Source organism: Triturus cristatus, chromosome 10 (assembly GCF_964204655.1).
Source record: "Triturus cristatus chromosome 10, aTriCri1.1, whole genome shotgun sequence".
Taxonomy (NCBI): Eukaryota; Metazoa; Chordata; class Amphibia; order Caudata; family Salamandridae; genus Triturus; species Triturus cristatus.
The window spans coordinates 683,569,647-683,589,843 of NC_140593.1; positions in this window are offsets into that span (position 1 = coordinate 683,569,647).

Here is a 20,197-nt window from a genome sequence, read left to right on the forward strand (position 1 = left end):
GCGTGGGTGTGTCACTGGAGTGATGGTGGCAGTGATGGTAGTATTTCCCCACTCATAATTGTGACCTAGCATTTTTTCATCCATACATGTGTCGAGTCAATGCACATGCAAGTGGCTGTGCTCTTTGTGGCTGACTTCTTGTGTGTCTCTCTTCCCCAGGTACCTGCGCATGCCGTCTTCTGGTTGCATTGTTGTGGCACTGCTATTCCTCATGGACATGGCATCGTGGGCTGACTCAGCGTTACAGGCACGGACATGTTTGGAAGTCTCCATAGGGTAAGGGATGCATCTGGGGTGTATTGGGTGTGGCAGTTGTTCACGATGTGTGCACACTGGCCCGGTCGGGGTTTGGTTCCTCTGCAGACATGTGGCATCCCCATGGGACACAACATGCAGCTGGGTACACCTGAATAGATGGGCTGCCTGGTTGTCAGTCATCAGTGATGGGATAGTGGATTGTGATGAAGGCATCAATGTGTGTGACACTGCCCTCGGACACATACGGTTAACATTGTCTTGACATGGCGTGGGACTTCCACATCAGCGGATGTATGGTGTATGGCAGTCTCTCCGTGAGCAGCTGTGGGTATTTAGCTGTTAGCCGACACTTGTGTGCCAGTTCCATGGCTATCACGCATTTGTGCTGCAGAAGGGGGGTGCCAGTGTTTGAGCCACATGTTACTCCACATGATGTGTTCATGTGTACTTCAAGTTGCCTCTGCAATCCCAAAAACATGACTATTAAAGGTGTCCCTATGCCTCCAAGGTGCCTCTTCTCAGTCAATGCTGGTGTGTTGGCACGGTGCATCCTGCATGTCTGGCATGGTATTCCCAGATTGTGGCTATGTGTCAATGTGTCGAGTGGCAAGATGCAAGCTGTGTGTGTGTGCTGAGACTGTGTATTGGGCATGATGTCCATGACTGTGTGGGTAGTGTGACATGTGCCATCCCCATGCATCCAACGTTGTCCAGGCCCCCATTCTCTGCATCCACCGGACTCAAGCTTGCAGGACATGGTTCTGCCACCTGTCTACACGTACCTGGGTGCCCCCCAGGACACGGGCCAGGATCCCTGACCTCTGCGCATGACTGTTGCTGTACTCAATGTGTCTGTCAGCACGGTTGTTCGGCCACCCCCTCAGCTGGTTCTGCCCATCACGGGTGTGTATGGTGCTCCATGTCTGTCTTGCCTAATAAACTGTGACCCATGTGTCCTGTGCCAGACTCAGGCCCCAGGGTGTGGATGGTTGAAGTGAACAGATGACTCAGGCATGTTTAGACTGTACAAGACACATGTTAGGTAATAATGCTACCAGCAGGCATCTACTCTTAATAGTGTGATTTATTATTGGGGGGGGGGGGGGGGACAAAGTGAGGGGCTTTCCGGGATTAGGGAATCCAAAGTTCAGTAGGGGAGTTGGTGTCCTTGCCATTGGAAATCCTCAGAGTCCATGCCACAGTCTTTGTCAACATTGGTCAGCCAGTGACCAGCAGGGCCATGTGGCAGAGAATGTCTCTTGATGCTGTGATGCTGTTGCTCCAGTGGGCCAGGTGCCAGGCCAGGTGTCCTGGGAGATGGTGATGTAGCAGCCACCCTCACGGTCCTTTCCGTGGACGACCCGGCTTCCTGCGGGGAACCTCAGCAGCAGGCCGTGACGACGTCTGGGATGCTCCGTCGGATGTTTCCTCCTCCTCCTCATGATCCCTCCCTGTGGGTGGTGATGTTCTCCGCCTTCTGGCACAGGGAGGGTCGGCCATGGTGTCGGCCATCCGACGGAGTTCAGCGTGAATCCCCTGGGACGCCGTCACTTGCTCAGCCTGTCTGTCCTCCATCCTCCGTTGGTGTAGCTGTAGACAGGCTATTAGCTCCGCATGTTGCTGGGCCTGCTGGACCTTGATCCCCTCGAGGACGGACACAACCTGGGCCATGCCCGTGGTGTCCTGCCGGTATGAGTCCAGGATGTTACGGACATGGGAAAATACCGGATCCCCAGCCAACTGGTCAGGCTCGCGCCTCCGCCGTCCTCCACTCCCACCACCCCTGCCCACTTGCGTCTGGCCTGCACTTGTGGGCACATCGGGTCTCCGGGACCCCTGAGGGGTGGCATTGGCGTTGTCGCCTGCCTCCTCCTGGGTGCCCGGGACACCGTGTCCCTCCTGGCGAGCCTGGCTGCATTGTGGTGTTGGGGCAGGGATCCTGGGTGTCTCCTGGGATGTGGCAGGAGTGGGGGTGGTGGTTGGCACGGTTGTACCTGACGCAGGTGCTGCAGGTGGTTGGACACCAGAGGGGCCAGGTCGGTCGGGGTCGTCCGCAGAGTGGTGAGAGTGGTCGCTGCCGGTGGGATCGGTCTCCTGCAGATCCGGGTCCTGTGAGTGTTCCCCCCCAGTGTTGGGGGTGCAGCACGACGTTGACCTGTGTGTGAGAGAGAAAATGTTAATTTTGATCCATGCAACATCCATGTTTCATCCGTTACAAAGTTGGCACATTTCCTCTTGGAATTAGGATCTGTCTTGCATTCCACTCACAGTGCACTTGTGCATGTGTGTGTCCCTTGGGCACCAATTTGGCCCCTTTAACTATGTGTGGCACAGTCTTACTTGCTGCGTCAAGTGTGACTGCAGTCAGCAGTGGAGTGTGCATGTGTGCCGAGCTATGCATTTGCGCCTTCCTTGTAGCACTGTACATGTGCACATGGAGTGGATCCACACACTTATATGATGCAGGTGGCTGTCCTTGTGCTCGTGTACAGGTTGTGACATGGCCCTGCGTTTTGCCATGATGAAGAGGGGGGGTTCTGGCACTGGCCACCCTTGTCTACATGCACGCAGTCCACCTGCTGACGAGCAGACATTCCCACACACCACAGGACTGATTTGCTCTCCCTGTGTCTCCCTCCTTTTCTGTCCCCCTCTCCCTCCCTCTCTGTCCCCCTCTCCCTCCCTCTGTGTGTCAGCCTCCTCCCTCTGTCCATCTTCCTGTGTCTCCCTCCCTCTCTGTCCCCCTCTCCCTCCCTCTCTGTCCCCCTCTCCCTCCCTCTGTGTGTCAGCCTCCTCCCTCTGTCCGTCTCCCTCCCTCTCAGTCCCCCTCTCCCTCCCTCTGTGTCCCCCTCTCCCTCCCTCCGTGTGTCACCCTCTGTCACCTTGGCCCAGCTTCCTGGGCACACACTGTTAGCAGATCTTTGAGTGGCCCTTGGCCTGTTGATGTGAGTTTGTTTCTGATCTCCAGGCACCCATTTTGTCTGCTGTGTGTCTGTGCGCTGCTGCTGTGGTGGTGTGTGCTGCCACTCTTTCACACTGTTGGCTGTTCATTAGCTGCTGGCATGTGCAAAACAGTGCCTTCACCCCCATGTGTTGATGCAAGGCGTCCGCCATTTGCTGGCAAGTCATTCCTGTGTTGGGACACAGTGTTTGTCTGCCTGTGACCTAGGCCATATGGGCAGAGGGCATTGTTGTCTGCTTTGGAGTCGCACTATGTGATTCTTGGTGCCCAGCCTCCCGACATCCGGGTTACCGTGTCATGTGTTGTTGTCTTCTGTGGCCTGTGACTTGACATTGTCCAGCTGGGTGCATGGGGCATGGTGGCAGCAGTGGCATGTGCCTGCTCATGGAGTGTGGTTGAGTAATGCGATGGCTTGTGGTGGTTGCGTGCCTGTTATTAATTTTGGTTGTGGTTGCAGTTCCCCCCATGTGAGGTGCGTTGTTTGTGTACTCACCCGGGTCTCGGAGTCCTTCTACTCCTTCAACTGCCTCCACCGGCAGTATGGCCATCACCCTCTCCTCCCAGGGATGGTACTGTACGGCTCTGCGGGAGGGCCCTCCTCCGGTGGCGTTGGCCTGGTCGTGTTCCTCCTGTCTCTTGGCTCTGACCCTCCTCCGCAGATCGTACCACCTGTTCTGGCAATCCTGCTTGGTCCTCCTGGTGTCCGCAACAGCATTCACAGCATCGACGATGGTCTGCCACATGGCTGTTTTGGCTGCCTGGCTGGTGCTTCTGACCAATGTTCCAAAGATCTGTGGCTCGACTCTGAGGATTTGATCAACAAGGACCTCCAACTCTCGGTGACTGAACTTTGGATTCTTGGTAGTGGGCATGGTGAGGGGTGTGGGTGGGGATGGTGTGGGTGTGGGGGGTGTGTGGATGTTGGGGGGGGTGTGGATGGTTGTGTGTGTGTGTGAATGTGATGAGAGGGTGTTTGTGAGGGTGGTCGTGTGAAGGTGTGCAAGTGTAAGATGTGGTGTCGCTTGTAGTCTGGTTCTGTGGTGTCTGGCAGCAGTGGGTCTGTTGCAAAGGCTCATGGTTTGTGTGTGTGGGCCCTTTTCATTGGTCCATGGGTGGGTGTGGCAGTGTTTGAATTTTGGGTGGGTGTGTTATAAGGAGTGGTGGTGTATTGGGCCTCTGTTTGTTTTTGACAGTTGCAGGTCAGTGATTGTGTTATTTTAGTGGTTGTTGGCCATGTTTAGTGGCTGTGTGCCTTTCGAATGGTGTATTGTTGAGTTGTTTTTTTTTGTCCTTGTTGTGTACGTGCGTTTTGAGCGTGTGTACGGTGTGTACATGGGCCATTTGGTTGTACGATTTGGTCCTTGTGTGTGGCTTTGTACGACTCGTACATGCGGTTGTGATGTTGGGGCATGGGGTGCGCTCCGTACTTAGGAGGTTGTGTTGGGGGTGCGCCAGGAACGTACTGGGGTGGGGGTACGACTGGAACGTACTGGGGTGTGGGTACGACTGGAACGTACTGGGGTGTGGGTAGACAGGGCTATGACACGTCCTGGGGTGGGGGTGTGGCTCGCACGTACTGGGGTGTAGGTACACGGGGGGTACGACACGTACAGGGGGGGGGGTGTACATGGACGGTGGTACGACACGTACTGGGGTGGGGGGTGTACATTGACGGTGGTACGAAACGTACTGGGGTGGGGGTACGACTGGAACGTACTGGGGTGTGGGTAGACGGGGCTATGACACGTCCTGGGGTGGGGGTGTGGCTCGCACGTACTGGGGTGTAGGTACACGGGGGGTACGACAAGTACAGGGGGGGGTGTACATGGACGGTGGTACGACACGTACTGGGGTGGGGGGGTGTACATTGACGGTGGTACGACACGTACTGGGGTGGGGGTACGACTGGAACGTACTGGGGTGTGGGTAGACGGGGCTATGACACGTCCTGGGGTGGGGGTGTGGCTCGCACGTACTGGGGTGTAGGTACACGGGGGGTACGACACGTACAGGGGGGGGGGTGTACATGGACGGTGGTACGACACGTACTGGGGTGGGGGGGTGTACATTGACGGTGGTACGACACGTACTGGGGTGGGGGTACAACAGGAACGTACTGGGGTGTGGGTAGACGGGGCTATGACACGTCATGGGGTGGGGGTGTGGCTCGCACGTACTGGGGTGTAGGTACACGGGGGGTACGACACGTACTGGGGTGGGGGTACAACTGGAACGTACTGGGGTGTGGGTAGACGGGGCTATGACACGTCCTGGGGTGGGGGTGTGGCCCGCACGTACTGGGGTGTAGGTACACGGGGGGTACGACACGTACAGGGGTGGGGGGGTGTCCATGGACGATGGTACGACACGTACTGGGGTGGGGGGGTGTACATTGACGGTGGTACGACACGTACTGGGGTGGGGGTACAACAGGAACGTACTGGGGTGTGGGTAGACGGGGCTATGACACGTCCTGGGGTGGGGGTGTGGCTCGCACGTACTGGGGTGTAGGTACACGGGGGGTACGACACGTACAGGGGGGGGGTGTCCATGGACGATGGTACGACACGTACTGGGGTGGGGGGGTGTACATTGACGGTGGTACGACACGTACTGGGGTGGGGGTACGACTGGAACGTACTGGGGTGTGGGTGGACGGGGCTATGACACGTCCTGGGGTGGGGGTGTGGCTCGCACGTACTGGGGTGTAGGTACACGGGGGGTACGACACGTACAGGGGGGGGTGTACATGGACGGTGGTACGACACGTACTGGGGTGGGGGGGTGTACATTGACGGTGGTACGACACGTACTGGGGTGGGGGTACGACTGGAACGTACTGGGGTGTGGGTAGACGGGGCTATGACACGTCCTGGGGTGGGGGTGTGGCTCGCACGTACTGGGGTGTAGGTACACGGGGGTACGACACGTACAGGGGCGGGGGGGTGTCCATGGACGATGGTACGACACGTACTGGGGTGGGGGGGTGTACATTGACGGTGGTACGAAACGTACTGGGGTGGGGGTACAACTGGAACGTACTGGGGTGTGGGTAGACGGGGCTATGACACGTCCTGGGGTGGGGGTGTGGCTCGCACGTACTGGGGTGTAGGTACACGGGGGGTACGACACGTACTGGGGTGGGGGTACGACTGGAACGTACTGGGGTGTGGGTGGACGGGGCTATGACACGTCCTGGGGTGGGGGTGTGGCTCGCACGTACTGGGGTGTAGGTACACGGGGGGTACGACACGTACAGGGGGGGGGGTGTACATGGACGGTGGTACGACACGTACTGGGGTGGGGGGGTGTACATTGACGGTGGTACGACACGTACTGGGGTGGGGGTTCGACTGGAACGTACTGGGGTGTACCTAGACGGGTGGGGGTATACATATACGGGGGGTACGTGTCGGACGTACGGGGGCTGGGGGGAGTGTTGGGCGCGTATGCGGGCACATGTCTCCATGGTTGCTGTAGGAGTTCGGTGCGGACGGTGTTTTTTCCATACGGTTGTAACCTCGGACGCACGGGATGGATCGTGATTCCTAGGTCGGACTTGGTTTTTCACGTTTGTAAGGTAAATCGTCCGAGGACGTGTCGGACACATTTTCCGACCCGGGGACGTGTGGGGAATGATTCCCAGTGCGGTTCGTATGGACTTTTTACCATGCGAATCGTGATTGCCAGTTCGTACGGCACTTGTACGATTCGTACGGTAAAAAGACCCGATACGAGTCGCACGGGGGAATTTTTTACCGGATCGTGATCGCCACCTCTGTTGGGCATAGGTAAGAAAAGCGAGTTCGGTGTCTAAAGAATTGTAATGTAAAATGCTCTTTAATGGTGAAGTTGGATTTAAATTAACAGTTTTGAAAATGCCACTTCTACAAAGTTGTGAAGCTGATAAAGGGGTTATGTCCTATATTGGTAGCCAGATGGGGCATACATAAAGCTTTTACAAAAAAGAGAACCTTGCTGCCATTTTTATCGTGCTGCTTTTTATTTTAGCAAACTAAGGGCCAATATTTATAATCCTTGGTCCTTGGCTTAATCATTTCACCATGATTTACACATTTTCAAGGGAATTTTAAACAATTTCAATATGTCTGAGAATTGAAAAGATACACTATTTAGTTCAAAGAAATGAAAACTCAAAATATTCATTAACAAAATGAATATACAACGTTACACACAGCACAATAAATGGCAGCCAGGTGCTCTTTTTTGTAAAAACTTTTAGAAAGTTGGCATTTTCTTTTCTCAATCATTTGGTGCCTGGGACCCATGACTAGGTGTAGCAGGCAGTTGGTCCTTGTGTATTATTCATATATGGTGAGTCAAAGGGGGAATAGGTGTTGGCAGGATGGGCCATCTCTGGCTTGATGAGGGCAAGGAGCTTGCATCTCACAAAGGGTCTTCCCGGCACACTCATGGATGGTTTTAACACCAGTCTTTGTGACCCGAGACAAGCTGGGGCCAGGGCAGGGCAGGGAGAGAGAAAAGTCCAAACACCTCTATGGGTGGAAACCTCCAGAACCTTCTCCTACACTGTGGGCACCAAGTATAAATAAAGGACCCTCTGAGCCAACTCTTCTGTACACCTCAATCAATCAATCAATCAATCAATCAATCATTCAATCATTCAATCAATGTATTTGTAAAGCGTGCTACTTACCCGTGAGGGTCTCAAGGCGCTGAGGGGAGGGCGGATGCCGCTACTGCTCATAGAGCCAGGTCTTTAGGAGTCTTCTGAAGGTGAGTTGGTCCTGGGTCTGCCGTAGGTGGGCATGGAGGGTGTTCCAGGTCTTGGTGGCGAGGTAGGAGAAGGATCTGCTGCCAGAGGTTGTTCGTTGGATGTTCGTTGGATGCGGGGGACAGCGGCAATGGTGAGGCTGGTGGAGTAGAGCTGGCGGGTGGGGCTGTAGAAGCTGAGTCTGCTGTTAAGGTAGGCTGGTCCGGCGTTGTGGAGTGCTTTGTGTGTCGGTGAGGAGCTTGAAGGTGATCCTCTTATTGACGGGGAGCCAGTGTAGGTCTCTCAGGTGGGGGGTGATGTGGCTGCAGTGGGGGACGTTGAGGATCAGGTGGGCGGAGGCATTTTGGATGTGTTGTAGTTGTCGTAGGTGTTTGGCTGGGATTCCTGCGTAGAGTGCGTTGCCGTAGTCCAGTCTGCTGCTTACGAGGGATTGTGTCACCGTTCTTCTTGTTTCGGTCGGGATCCACTTGTAGATCCTGCGTAACATGCGGAGGGTGTTGTAGCAGGAGGAGGAGACGGCGTTGACCTGCTTGGACATGGAGAGGGAGGAATCAAGAATGAATCCTAGGTTGCGTGCATGGTCCGTGGGTGTCGGTGCTGTTCCCAGTGTGGTCGGCCACCAGGAGTCATCCCAGGCTGAGGAGGTGGGTCCGAGGATGAGGACCTCCGTCTTGTCCGAGCCCAGCTTCAGACGGCTCCTCCTCATCCAGTCGGCGATGGCCTTCATTCCCTCATGGAGATTGGTTTTGGCGGTGTGTGGGTCCTTTGTGAGGGAGAGGATGAGCTGGGTGTCGTCGGCGTAGGAGATGATGTTGAGGTCGTGATGGTGGGCCACTTGTGTGAGGAGGGCCATGTTGACGTTAAACAGCGTCGAGCTGAGCCCTGGGGGACGACGCAGATGATGTCGGTGGCTTCAGATCGGAAGGGTGGGAGGCGGACGCTCTGGGTTCTATCGGAGAGGAAGGACGTGGTCCAGTCGAGGGCCTTCTCTTGGATTCCGGCTTCCTGGAGGCGTGTCTTTAGGGTGCGATGGCAGACCGTGTCGAAGGCGGCTGATAGGTCCAAGAGGATGAGGGCTGTTGTTTCGCCGTTGTCTAGTTGGCGCCTGATGTCGTCTGTGGCAGCGATGAGGGCTGTCTCGGTGCTGTGGTTTCTTCTGAATCCGGACTGGGATGGGTCCAAGATGTTGTTGTCTTCGAGGTGGCGGGCCAATTGTATGTTGACGATTTTCTCGATGACCTTCGCCGGGAACGGGAGCAGGGAGATGGGCCGGAAGTTTTTGAGGTCCTTGGGGTCCGCTTTGGGCTTCTTGAGGAGGGTGTTGATTTCGGCGTGCTTCCAGCTTTCCGGGAATGTCGCTGTTTCGAAGGAGATGTTGATGATCTTCCGTAGTTGGGGTGCGATGACTGCGTCTGCTTTGTTGAATACGTGGTGTGGGCACGGGTCTGACGGGGATCCTGAGTGGATGGAGATCATGACCTTGCGTGTCTCGTCGTCGTTGACGTTGGACCAGGAGGTCAGGTGTTTGGTGCTGGTGGGGTTTGCAGGGTAGGTAGTGTCTGGTGTAGTCGGGGCAGTCATGGTGTTGAAGCTGTCGTGGATGTCAGCGATCTTGCAGTGGAAGGAGGTGGCTAGTGAGTCGCACAGTTCTTGTGAGGGTGGGATGTCGTTGGCATTGGCGCTGGGGTTGGAGAGTTCCTTTACGATGCTGAAGACTTCTTTTCTGTCGTGTGCGTTGTTATCCAGGTGGTCTTTGAAGGAGAACCTCTTGGTTAATTTGATGAGGTGGTGACGTCTGCGGGTGGCGTCCTTGAGGGCTGCGTGGTTGTCCGGTGTGCGTTCGTGGAGCCATTTCTTTTCCAGTTTCCGGCATGCGCGTTTGGAGTTCTGGAGCTCGTTGGTGAACCAGGTGGCTCTCTTGCTGGTGTGGTTGTTGGAGGGTTTCTTGAGCGGGGCGAGGGTGTTCTGGTGCTGTCATCGATCCACTGTTTGAGGTTGCGGGCTGCGGCGTCGGGGTTGGTGGGGTCGGTGGGTGGGTTCTGGGCAAGGGTGGTGATCAGCCAGTCTTCGGTGACTTTGCTCTAGCAGCGGCGAGGCAGCTGTTGGGTGCGGTGGTGCGTGGTTGGTTTCTTGAAGTTGAAATGGATGCAGCGGTGGTTGGTCCAGTGGAGTTCGGTGGTGTGGTCGAAGGCGATGTGGGTGCTTGTGGAGAAGACGGGGTCCAGCGTGTAGCCGGCAGCGTGTTTGGGTGCGGTGACGAGTTGTCTGAGGCCGAGGTTGGCGAGGTTGTCTATCAGGGTGACGGAGTTGGCATCGGTGTTGTTCTCGAGGTGGAAGTTCAGGTCCCCGAGGAGGATGTAGTCCATGAAGGTGAGGGCATGGGTGCTGGCGAGGTCGATGATGGAGTTGCTGAACTGAGCCCGGGGTCAGGGGGATCTGTAGTTGAGTGTTCCTCTGAGGGTGGTGCTGGGGTCAGTGTGGATCCGGAAGTGCAGGTGTTAGGCGGTGTTGAGGGTGTCTTCTGTGTGGGTGGCGACCTTGAGGGTGGACTTGTGGACGATGGCTATTCCTCCTCCGATTCCGTTGGCCCGGTCCCTGCAGGTGATCTTGTAGCCGTCTGGGATGGCTATGGCGATGTCGGGCGCCGAGGAGTCGTTCCACCAGGTCTCGGTCAGGAAGGCTACATCTGGGGTGGAGGTGTCGAGCAGATCCCAGGGCTCGACGGTGTGTTTGCGTGCGGAGCGGGTGTTGAGGAGTTTGCAGCATAGGTGGTTGGGTCCTGTCCTTGGAGGTTTGGTGGCTATGTTGCAGGTGAAGCTGCAGGTGTGGCAGGAGAAAGGTCCGTGGGTCCATTTCGGGGCAGCCTGGAAGCAGGTGTGGTTTTGGCTGGTGTTGATTGCGTCGTAGCGGAGTCTGGTGTCCTGGCGCACGTGGGGTCCAGGGGTTCTGGCGCTGGGCACGGTCCAGGCGCAGATGGGCGCAGACAGCATATATGGGGAGGTGGGAGGGAGGAGCAGCAGGCAGGCAGGAGGCGGGAGCAGCGAGTGGGCAGGGGGCAGGGCCACAGGGGGCACAGCGGCGGGGAGCTGTGTAAACAGAAAGCAAAATGGGGGCGCAAGAGGGGAAAAAGTGGTACAGAAGGCAAAAGGGGCGCACGGGGGATTAAGCGAGTGGCACAGATCACAGAGAACAGGGCACACAGGCATTGGGGCACAGAAGGGGGGGCACAAAACGAGTGGCACAGAGCACAAGTGGGTTACAGAGAGGGAGAACAGTGGCACAGAGCCAAGGACACTAACCAGCGGGTCGGCGGCGGCAGCAGGGGCACACTTATCAGCGAGTCGACAGTGGCAGCAGGGGCACACAGTCGGCGCTGCGTGGAGGGGGAGTGACTTACCACGAGGGTCAGGGGTCGCTCAGGAAGACTCTGAAGGACTGCTGTGCTACTCTGAAAGAAGGACTGCTACTCTGCTGCCTGTTGTCTGAGTGAAAAGGCCTGGACCTCCATCTTGATCCAAGGACCACCAGAGAGGCTTGCTAGAGGGTTCATGTTCTGATAGGATACCTTGGTGTGCTTTTGTAAAAACCTGGTTATATAACTTCTGCTTACGGGGCTTTTGGTCAGACCCTCTTGGTCTCAGCACTGGAAACGCTCAAATTGTCCTATTGGAATTTTGTGCTGAGAGAGAAAATTTCAAGTACAACGTCGGGTAGTCTGAATGATGCTTTTCGATTATTCAAATGCACTTTTGAGTTTGATATGTATCTCAACATGGTAACTAAACCTTCAGTTAGAGCACATTTGTCAGGGTCACATTGAGCACATTACTGTTGGCTACTTTTACTAGCCATTGTAAAAAGTTGCTAGATATATCCAACACTTGCCCAAAGGGATGTGTGGCTGCAGAATTCATTTAGCATGTTTTATTTTTCTGCATGGCCTACACATAGCAATGAGCCCGTTGATTAATCCACGTGCATATTGATAGGCATAGGGATCGCAACACAGCGCTGAGAGTATGCAGAACAAACAACAGTGGCCCGATTGTCTTTTCAATTGGTACATTTTTATCAGCAATATGGCATGTAAGGTGTAAGGAAATACATGTAGAAGAAAGTATGATTGCTGCTCCTAAGCATTGCCTCAAGATTTGTATTTGTTGCAGCTTGTTTTTATACTCCTTTAACAATTTATTATTGTTTTTATATGCAAATGTATGTAACTGATTTTATGTATTTTAATCACGTATGACTGTGTTGTTCCCTTTTATGTTTTCTTATGAGCAGAAATAAAGGATAATGATGACTCCAAGGGCTAATTAGCTGGACTCCTAATTAGATCCTCAGGGACAGAAAAGTCTCCAACCACCTTGAACAGGGCACCTGGCTCTCTCTGCTATGAGTGAGTCTTACTACCTAAGTGGGCCACCTCAGTCCTGGACGCTTGGTAGCGGGCCGAAAGAAGCTCTTTCAGCCCAGCTATGGTCCTGTGAGTAGAACCAATGCAGTGTGCCATCACTCCTCGCCCCCACTTCGAAACCGCAGCAGTGGAATGCATCCCCGAAGTAGGACCTCGCATTGCAGTCCACAGCTTCTTCAGATCTGCCTTTGCATGATGCATAATCAAGGCAGGTCTTCACATTGCAAGCCCTCATTGAAGGCATCCTCGACCACGACACAGGACTCCACACTGAAGACCACCAGCTCTTCAAAACAGCTGCTGCACAATGCTTCCTCTTCGTGGGATCTTGCAATGCTCTGGATTTAAGTTATTTAAGGTATTTTGCAAAAGTGCCTAACTTGGTCCCTGTATCAAGCCTATGCTCCATCGTGGTCGGCCTCAACTTTTGACTTTGTCCTGCTTTGGTGCGACCAGACGGCGCTTTGTGCTTTTAAGCACTGTTTTCATTTAAATCTTTGAGATTGCATATCTCTGGTTCTAAAGATTGCATTTTTGCTATTTTGGTCTCGAATAATATTATCACTTTTACTCTATTTTTTTTAATTGGTGTGAGAATTTTCCTCGTGTTGTGTTTTCACTTAGTTAATGTTTGCAGTGATGCATAAATACCTTACACATTGCCGTGCCATTGCAAGTTCAGCCAGATTGATTTGTGCCAAGCTACCAATTGGTTAAGCACTGGTTATTTTAGGGTTTGCTTGTGACTTCACCCTGACAGAAACTGTGGATGCTGCTTAAGTAGGGCTTCACACCCTTCATCCAGTATCCCAATTTCCAACGCTTTATTCATGAGAGAAGTAAAAACACAGTCACAGAATGCAGTATGGACAACTAGTGGCCTCAATTGAATCACTGGTTTTTGCCACCAAAGACAGAACATGCATTAGAAGCAAAAAAGACAAAACTATATGCTAGAGTGTAGCACCTTGCTATGCCTTTTAAAAATAAAACCAGATTTTGAAAAGCTCAAACATTTTTATAAAAATAAAAATGTTCCTTTTTGTATATTCTTTAGTTTGTGAATTAAATGAATTACTCCATAATTTGTGTATTTGTTTGAAGTATATTTGTTTCTGTATTTTGCGCATTGTTTTAAAGTTTAAAATGCAGATATTATTTAGGTGGAGGTACTCCGCTTCCAGTAGTGATTCGGAGGGGGTACGCAGACGTCAAAAGATTACGAATAGTTGCCTTACATCATAATGTTTATTGTAAGTTAGAATCATTGCAGGAGTCACTTCTGAGAGATCTTGTCACCAAAATGCCAAATTAGGCTTTGGCAGTCAGTATAGGCATTGGGTGGCTGACTCGTGCATGCTTGTTGTTATTGCCATTAGCTTCTCTGTAAACAAGACCTTGAAAGAATGTAACATCACTCATTTTTCACTATTCTAAGATGGTGAAATCTAAGGGCTTGCATTTGTTAGTGACAGATATGAATCTTTTATGAATTTGTTTGAGGTCTAAATGAGCAAAGACAGATTACATGTAATGCTAGCTTTTAGGAAGAAAATAGCTATTTTGAAAAAACACAAAGAAAAAGTACATGATGTTATCGTTGGCAGCTAAAAGCATAAACTCAAACGATGTTTCAGAGATTAATTATGAGAAGTGATTTAGGCACTGATCGATTGTTAATCTCCATAGACTAAGATCCCCTTTCCAGAAGTTACACAGTTTGTCCTGAGAGTAAAACATAAAAACCCTGTGATGAACAGTGCCATGAATAAAAATAGTCAGAGTCATGAAAAATATTCTGACTGCAAGTCCCTTTGACAAGACCATCTTTTTTAGCTGGATTCTCAAGCCTGTGAATGCTCAACATTAAGGTGCAGTTTCTAGCATGATCTTCAGGCTTACAAACACTGGTTTGGAATTTCAGAAAAAAATCTTGTAGCTCGATAGTTACCAAGCACTGGAGCCTTAAAATGCTACCACCATACTAGACGAATACATTTGAAGGACCGGGGCATGAAGTTGTGGTTGGTTTGAAAATTTAGAAGGCTCAAAGCAGACGACTGGAAGAGTTGTAACCCATTGCCCCAATTCATAGGAACTCTCAACATTTCCTTAATACAGGAGAAAATCACTGCTGAACATCATCAGCCATGAAAGGTTGCTTTTGACACCTTTTGAAGACTGGACAAATGTTCATGATAGGCGGCAATGGACAAATATCTATGATTGGAGGGCAATGGCTTCTCGGTGAAAAAATTACTGCTATAGGTAGCTTCCATATTTTAAAAAACATGCTAAACCAAATTCCTCTGCCTAACTACATTGATTTTCAGTTAAACCCGTTGACGAACTCACAGATACATATAAGCAAAAGAAAAGACATAGATGAGCTGCCTCAATGCTGTGCCTGCCAATCAGTGTTGGATTGGGATTAAATTTAGGCCCAGGCACCCAAAAAACAAAAAGTAGCTCACATTTGCGGATTGCGACTTTTCACAAAATACTGCTTCAGTGTTGTACATGTGAGGTTCTCTATAAGAGGCATGTTTTCTTAACTACACTGAGATAACAAAAAATGCAAATGTTGCCAGGACTTGTTGTGCATGAATTAGTTCACAATGATGCACCACACCTGAATATAAGTGTGGCCAATTCTGCTCGGGTCCCCTGCCCCTGCTCTATTTCCATTTATTACTGGGCCATGCCAGCGAGAGACTGGGAATGACTCTTCCTCCCCATTAGGAAAAGGGAGGTAATAGAGGTCCATTGCATAGAGAAATACTGCTCAGGCCCCCACTGGGCCAATGGTGGCATCTGACTGTCACGGACACAGACGGTCAGAAAAGTGGCCCACATCTGTAACTCATTACAGGCCCATCACCCATTGAATGAGTGCCTACCTTACCAATCCGACACTGGGTATACTTGTCCAGTACCAATGTTTGGGCCTGGGAGGGCATCCTATAGCTTTGTTTAGGACAATCGTTTTGAGACAATCACAGCCAGGAACACTGTATACCTATGAAATTATTGGGGACCCCACCTCCCTTGCCTGATACACAGCAAGGCATTGTTTTGAGGAGGAGTCAATGCCAACAGGTAATTGTTTAACTTAACACCAATTTTGTTGATGACAGTGTCTGTTTTGGATGTGATCAAGAAGGTAGAGCACTAGCAGGATTGGTAGGATGAGCTCCATGCCGGCACAGGCCATGTGGAGGTGAGAAGAGGTGATTTTCATCCTTATATCCCTCCCTTTCTGCTGTCTCAGATGTTGTGGCTTAGCTGTCACACTTCCACCGGCTGTGAGGCAACTCGTAATTGGGTGGGCAGTTTCCCTTGCAGTCCTAGCCTCACGCAATCTAATTGGACCGCTCAGCAGCTGCATGCTTTGAGACCACTTGCCATGTCAGCAAAGTGACAGCATGGAGGCAGCGGTCCTCACACAGCCAAAACACCCAACTCGTAATAGGGCTGTTGGACCACCTACCTCACCGCGTGTGCACTACCACCGCCGGCATGGCAGTCCATACACTGTCAAACTCACTATCAGTCCTTTATTCTTTTACAAACTAAGCACTGCCTATCCCTCTACCTTCTAGAAATCTATTTCCTTTTTGTCTCCTTTTCTACCTGCTTCTTTTTCTTTACCATCTTGACTGCCAATACATGTCATGTCGCAACAGAAACCTAATTTCCCAACGTTATCTCTGAAACCCCGACGCATCTTGTTTTGAAGCCTTTATCAATTGTGCACTGTTTACATATTCACTCTGGATGATTTCCAGTGGTGCCTTACTACTGAAAATTAGAAACACAATTCAATCCTGTGATTAAGACTATATTATAAAAAACCTAAATTAATAGCAGGCATTCTCTTAGTTGAGACACACAGGATCTTAGTTAGGTTTTCTCAGATATAAAACTTCAACAAAAGGTGAAGGATATTCCCTCTGCCATATTACAAGTGCCAAACCTAGTCTGTAATGCACTTTGTAATTATGTGAATGAGAAGACCTCCACTTTTGTCATGTCTGCCAAACTCTAAATAAAACTCATACTCTTTAGACTGATGTTTTTGCTCCTCTTTATCAGAACTGGGCAGTTCAGAATATAATTTGGTAACTTAACTTGGAAAGATACATTGCAGCAATCATGTCTGGACACGGGGCACACATGCAACCACACACATACACTCACATTGCATGCCCACACAGATGCACACAAACATGACGTGCAGTGGAAGATAAAGGCACACATACACTCACACAAACAAAATAAAAGCATGCAGCTGCCCAAACACACACAATCATCCATCTAATGCATGCCCTCACAAATGCACCCACAAACATGCACACATGCAAACACACAGAAATGTGCCATGGAAGACAAAGGCACACACACAGATACTCACAGAATCAAGCAAAGGCGGGTGCTAGAAATAATAAATGTAGAGATATAAATATGCGTGCCCTTCACAGCTCACAATTAAAGTGGCACAAAGGTATACATGTTTTTGGCAGACACATGCACACAAATATATGCTCACACACCACACACATATTAGCACACATAAACTGGCATACAATTTCATGAAAGCTTTTACTGTAAATCACTTTTTAATCGTGCTTCATAAAAGAACTCTCCTTCCAGAGGCATTTACTGCATATAGGGGTGGAAGGTCTCCCAAGATAATGGCTATGCCTTGGGCAACGAACAAGTAATTTAAGGAGAAACGTAATAAAAATATGTTTAGCCAGCGGTAGGAGAGGCCCAGCAAAGAATTGTAATATCAGCTAATTTCAGCAGCATTCTTTAGTTAATTATTCCCTCCCCTGTCTCCAAGAGGTAGGGATTCAATGGCTGTGTAAGGATCACCCATCTGTAAAGAGACTTTCACATGAAACAAAACGTCTGCATTATTAAACCAGAATGTCACTATGATCAGTGCAAAAAAGACGGGTTTTTTTCTCAGCAAGAAAATGTGTTGTTGTAGGTTGTGATAGGAAAAATGCATCCCCATAAAACGCAGAGCCTTAGTATTGTGCGTGTTTGCTCGCTGTCCAATATAGGCCTCATCGAAAGATAGTCGTGGAAGGAACATATCTGGGTCCTTGAGCTATTGAGCGGCCAGGTCTTTTTTCATGTTGACTAAAATAATGATCATCAACAAAAGGGGCTCAGAAGAGGGAAAAGTAACCAGGTCGCCCTCCACTCACTAAACCATAATACACAAGACCTGATTATAGGGGAACACTATTCTTTTTATATAGTACCAGGGGGCAGTCTGAAAGTATCTCTGCCAAGAAACTGACTTCACCAAGATGCCAGTCATACCTAGTTCCCAGTGTTCAAATTCAAAATGTTTGTCAATACACCAAATACCACATCTTTTTATTTTTTCTAATAAAAGAACCTGTTGTACACTTCATGTATTTTACAAAACTCGGCGCATTTACTGGAATAAGCTGATAGGCTTGGGCAGTTATATGCATGCCTGGTGTAATGGAGAGGCATTGGAACACCTGCACTTATTAAGAAGGAGAGAAGTATGTAACTCTCTATCGGGTTGTGCCAATCATGCTATAAATACGGTCAATTAGTGTGAGATCCACTCCATGGTGCCCATATGGGTCCCTAGGTGTCCTCAGTGTGCCTCAAACAAGTAATAATGATAAAGGTGTGGTATGGTATAGCATCACACACAAAGCCTTTCCCAATCCTCCCTATAATGAAGTCCCTCCAATAAATATTTGTGTGGCTACAGTGTGTTTCGTAACTCAGAAATCCATGCTGATGCCCCCACGATCATAATGTAGGTACTAAGCTCTTAGTGTAGACTGACACAGTCAACTCATTATAGCTTGGAGAAGCAACTTCCTTTTTTCTCATCACGGGGCCCATTTGGCTAAGAATGACACAAGCATCGATATTGTATTCTCTGCCACTTTCTTTCCTTCACCTCTAAAAATTAGGACATTATCTTTTTTCTTTTCTTTACGGTCATGAAAAGTTCCAATGATGATAGTGTGAGCAAACTAGTGAGTACCAACCAGCAGCTCCCTTGGTGATGCTTATGTGAGGTACTTTCTGACCTATCACACTTTTTTTCTAGTTTTACTCATGAAATGAGGTGGTATGTGGTGCATTGACAAACATTTTAAATTTGAACACTGGGCACTAGGTATGACTGGCATCTTGGGAAAGCCAGCTTCTTGGCAGAGATAGTTTGACTGCCCCTGGTACTATATAAAAAAGAAGAGTGTTCCCCATAATCAGGTCTTGTGTATTATGGACTAAAATAATTAACCAAAGCTTGCAAACAGTTACATAAGGGGTCTAACTGAAGTGTAAAGTACTATTAGTCTTCAGGATTCAGTTAATTAGCTTATACTTTTTGTGCAAAAAGTCCCCTTTCTAGCAGTGCTTAATTTGAGTGGTGGGTGAAGATGGGGCCCACCAGCCCTCTTGTTTTTTTTTGATCCACACTTATTTTATACCTCATCAGACTATGGGCTAGAACAAGGAAGAGAAGAACACAAGAAAGAAAACAGTGACATAGTCAGGTGGCATGGTTGAAAAAGAAGCTGCAAGAGTGAGATAAAGAGGTAAGGAGTGCCTGATCAAAACTACAGATTATTTGCATTTGGCACCCCAACATTCAATTGCACAGGTCACAGGCTTCTGAACAAAATGTTGGGCCCTGGCAGAAGGCCAGGGATACCTTAATTATTATTATTATTATTGATGCTTATAAAAGGCAACTGACAACCTACGGGTAACCGTGCACTGTGATACAAGTGTCTAGCTGAGTTTGCGAACTGTGTCCCCTGCCAGAGGAAAGATTTAAGAGGAGCATGCTCAAGGATAAAGCCAGGTTTTTATCCTTATTCTAAACTGCATGATATTATCTATTTGTCAGATATCAGGTGGGAGTTTATTCCAGATGCGAGAGGCTGCCGAACCAAAAGCCCTGCCTCCTGATTTAATTTTCCTAATTCTGGTCACCTTCATCAAATTGGCCAAAGAGGAGCGTAGCACTCGGGGAGGGGCATACCATGGGAACTTCTCCTGCAAGGATTTGGGTCCTTGCCCGCGCAGGGCCTTGAACACTATGCACAGCGCCTTAAATTGTATCCTCTTCGAGACTGGAAGCCAGTGCAACTCAGAGAGTGCCTGGGAGGCGGAGAAATGGTGCGGTTTCCGTAGTGCCAGTTTGGCCGCCATGGTCTGTATTTTCTGCAATCTCTCAATCTGATATTGTGGTGATTCCAGTAACAGAGCATTACAGTAGTCCACTCTACTTAGAATGGTACTTCGGACTATCAGTGTTCTGGCCTGTTTAGAAAACATCTGGAAGATTTTCCGAAATGCTCTGATCAAGGTAAAGCAACTACCAACTGTTTTGTTGACCTTTTTTTTTTAGAGTCAATTTATTGTCAAACATGACTCCCAGGTTACGTACCATATTATTGGGAGCCACTGGGGTAGTAGTGGAAGTAGGCCAAAAATTGGACGGAAGTTGTAGGAGGGATTCTACCTACTGCACAGTGAGAATCTCCGTCTTATCGGAATTAAATTGAAGAGAGTTCTCCCTAAGCCAGGTTGCTGTGTCCTGCAGACAGGCGTGGAAGGCTTCAAGGGATACTGATTGCTCACCCTCTAAGGTCAAGATGAGCCTGGTCTCATCTGCATAATTTACTAAATTAACGTTATGAGACCTTATGGTGGCAAGTAGAGGGCTCATGTAGATGTTGAATTAAATAGGGCTAATCGCCGATCCTTGCAGAGTGTTTGAGAA